The following is a 4,456-nucleotide window of genomic DNA, read 5'->3' as shown; positions in this document are numbered from 1 at the left end:
ATCTTTAGATACTCTACGAATTATTTCATTGGCTGCTGAGCATCTAAAGATAAATTTAAGGAAGCCTTAAATATAAAGCCTGACTATGAATATGAGCATTATATTATATTATATATCGTTCTATCTCAAACTAAACGCATACTGTTCTTATCTAACTTACTTTCTTATGCATTACATGTTATACGTTATGCAAAAATCTGTGCTCCCTGGTTGAGACTGTCGTTCCATGAAACAGAAATTTACAGCGGAACAGAACAGTGACTAATTACAACTCCGCAATCAATGAGTGCGTTTAAGTTGACAAAGCGGCTAGCTTCGCCAATTAGCAAATGAGCATTGGTTGTTACTTATAGATCAATCATATTCAATCGCGCTCAGTAAGCATGCCTCTTTACTGCCTTGAACTCGTCCAATGGCTGCGTTCAGCGAACTCAAGTTGAATGAACGCTCGCTGCTATTGATGTATTCTTCTAGATTTAAGGCTGCAGCACTGATTTTTGCATAACGCATAATACATAGTGCATAAGTAATCAACTATTCAGAATTTTTTCTTTCCTCTCATTCCATGGAAAAGAAGAATTTCAATTAGTTGATTGCATTATGGGCCTTAATAAGCCATTAATCATAAATCAGAAATCAGAAGTTAAAAATTGATTACAGTCATCAATTTTTAGCTTCTAACTTTTAATTTATGACTAATGGCTTATTGTAGAAGGCCTATTATGCAAGAGTTTGTGCTGCGGTCATTAAAATTCTGATTGGATGATTTAAAAGAATACACTAATGAACGATCATTCAATGAGTCCACTGAATGCGACCTATGGGTGCATTCGGGACTACAACCGCTCACTGAGTGTTCAATAAGCTTTTGCATCTGATTGATACATTCCATTAGATCCAAAAATATAAACTAAACAAGTACAAGAGCTCACTGAGTGCTCAATGATCACATTTATACGGCATTTATACTTAATCAGAATGGTAGAAAATTATTCAATTACACTTTACATGCATCTTTGCAGGAGAGATGCGGTTGGATAATATTTTTATGTATACATTTATGCGGCTATGCAAATTTGTGTGGATATATTGTATCTCATGATTGTATTCCAAAATTCACTGCCAGCGCTGAAAATCTAGAACGGTATTTATTGACTGTATTCAGCAAACTCAACAGCGCTAACCGTTATTGGCGTATTTTTTTAGATCATCCAATTAGCATTTTAGATCTGGAAGAATACATCAATAGCATTGAGCGCTGATATCAGGCTGCTCTTCGCTCTGATGAATTGCAAGGTTCACAAAATGTTGGCATTCCAAAAATAAATCTGGACACAGAGAAAACCCGCAACCTTTATATAAAAAGCACTGGTAAAAATCTCAAGAATTCTAACTTATTCATGCATAGGAAAAGTGTAGCGTGAATGATAAATTAGATTTTGAACTACTCATATAGCCAAATGAATTCAAGATGTCCGTCATATACGTTACTGAGACTGTGTTTCAAAATGAATGTGAATGTGAATTTGTATAAATGTACTGTCTTAATGAAAACATGAGTTTGTGTACTCTATACGTGTGAGTTGTGTCCCAGCAATGGCATCCTTCCGCTTTGATGTCTTGATTCTTATTATAGTAACTACTTCTTATGAGAAGCGTATTCCTCTAGTGACAGAGCCACGTACTTATTTACTGAATTGCAATATTGCAATAATATATTGCAATATTTTTTAAAAATATTAAAATTACAATATTTTTGCAATATTAGGTCTGTTTTTTATTGCTGCACTTTCTGAACTAGTACACACAGTACAATAAGTTCAAATGAAACAAATATACGTTTGTTTCACTATAACTTATTATGCACCGGTTCAGAGTGCAGTAATAAAAAACAGACCTATTGTTTCAATATTTCCAATAAAATATTATAATTTCAATATTGCTGCAATATTTTGTGCTGTAGGTTTTTTCTTTTCGTCATCACAGTTCATGAAAAAGTTCGTGTGAACAATTTCATATCTTCACGATTAGGAGAGTTACATAAAATGCTTTCCATTTGATGACATAAGTGTCGTTCTATCTTTTGTCTTTCTGAATGTCAAGAAGGATAGAACAACACTTGTGTCGACTTGTCTCATCAAATGGAAAGTACCCATAATTCCGCAAAATCGTAGATAAGGCTCTACAATGGAAGAAATATTAGAAATAGGAATAGATATTAAGATTTCAACCTATCAGAAACTGTGTATTCTAGTGTAAACTGGTATCTGGATAGGTCAAAATCTTTCCATACAGCACAGAAACTTGTAGCAACATTGTTGCAACATTTTAACATTGGATATTGCAATACAATGTTGCAGAAACATTGCGAAGACTTCTTTTTGTAATATTACTTCAACAATGTTGCAGCAATATTTTAAAAATATTTCCAGCAAGAGACACAAGAGTCATCCTGTCCTTGTTCAATAATCAATAAGAAACAAAGACAGAATGATTCTTGTGTCGATTTATGCCTCTGAAAGTTCGTTTTGAGTGTTATACTTGTATTGATTTGTGTAAAAAAACTAAAAAAAAATAAGGACATAATGGAAGAATAGTATAATATAAATTATGGGATCACATTTACATGATACTCTTAATTGGATTTAATATTGGGTCATTTAAAAAGTATCCGCGGTTTTTTGTCACAGATGGTGTTGATGGTCATATATTGGGCAACACTAATCCGATTGTGTCAAACGAACGCGCGTTTGAAAGATAACATTTTAGGTACATTTACATTTTTTGTAAACAAAGTTTGGTAATTCATCAATCGTGTGAAAAGTTATATTGGTTTGAAAATGAATGAAATTTCTGAAGAAATACGCTATGTGATGCTTTTTTACTACAAAAAAGACAAAAATGCAGCACAAACATGCAGAAAAATTTGAAGTTTACGGCGCGAATGCTGTAAGCGAACGCAGGACGCAGGAGTGGTTTGTTTAAGTTCTGGAAATTTTGATGTCAAAGATCGAATCGGTCGCTCTGGTCGGCCAGGCATTGAAAAAGTCGATGAAATTTTGCAACTGCTCGAGCAAGACTGGCATGTGAGCTGTCAGGAGATAGCCAATGCACTAAGAATCAACCATGACAGTTTGGAATCATTTGAAAAAGGCTGGCTACGCAAAGAAACTCGATGTTTGGGTGCCACATGAATTAACGCAAAGAAATTTGATTGATCGAATTTCCATCAGCGAAACACTACTAAAATGCAACGAAATCGACTCATTTCTGAAGCAAATCATCACGGGCGATGAAAAATGGGTAAAATACAAGAATATCGTTCGTAAAAGATCGATAAGCGCGGCGAACCACCACAAACGATTTCAAAGCCTGGATTGACGATAAATAAGGTGATGCTGTGTGTGGTGGGATTGGAAGGGAATCGTCCATCATGAAGTGTTACCACATGGCCTAACAATTAATTCAGAGCTCTATTGTTCACAACTGGATAGATTACAGGAGGCGATTAAGGAAAAACGATCAGAATTGATAAACAGAAAAGGTGTTGTCTTCCATTATGACAACGCCAGACCACATACATCTTTGATGACGCGCCAAAAATTGAGGGAGCTTGGTTGGAAAGTTTTGATGCACCCACCGTATAACCCGGTCCTTGTATCGTCTGATTATCATTTGTTTCGATCTCTGCAGAACTCTCTTGATAGAAAAACATTGGCCGACAAAAGAGCTGCCGAAAATCACTTGAAAAAGTTTTTCGCCGATAAACCACAGAAGTTCTACACGGATGGAATTATGAAATTACCTGAAAAATGGCAAAAGGTTATAGATAATAATGGCCAATATATACTTGATTAAAATTGATTTTCAATAAAGAAAAATTTCATTCAAAAATTGAACAAAAAACCGCGGATACTTTTTAATGACCCAATATCATTTGTAGTTATGAAATTGATTAACCATAACTATATTCCTCTGAAAAATGGAATGATTGGTTAGTTTCTAATTATGAATTATGAAATCTGATTAATGTCCATTTCTATCAATATAGATTAAAGTTAATCTATATTAGTGTATAACGGACATAAGGAATAAACGTAATCAATATCTATAATTTATAAGAATTGTGCCTACAAATTAATAGACATAAAATAATTAGAAGTAAGGATTTAAGTATAACGCACAATAATAAGATATGAGACATATAAGCCGTATTCCGATATGCACTGCCAATACAATAAAATTTAGAATTCACGTTACATATACTGTAGATTTTGAATATTGGCAGCATATATCGGAACACGCCTATATGTCTTATATCTTATTATACAATACAATACATAGATATAATTAATTATGAAGTCATATTTTATTTGTATTTACATTTGTATGTACATTTAACTATTATTTCTAACTTTTTTATATTTAAATTTATATAATACAAAATTTTATAACA

This window comes from Atta colombica, unplaced genomic scaffold, assembly GCF_001594045.1.
Source record: "Atta colombica isolate Treedump-2 unplaced genomic scaffold, Acol1.0 scaffold72, whole genome shotgun sequence".
Classification (NCBI taxonomy): Eukaryota; Metazoa; Arthropoda; class Insecta; order Hymenoptera; family Formicidae; genus Atta; species Atta colombica.
The sequence above is the reverse complement of the archived record's forward strand: the minus strand, read 5'-3'. Positions refer to the sequence as shown.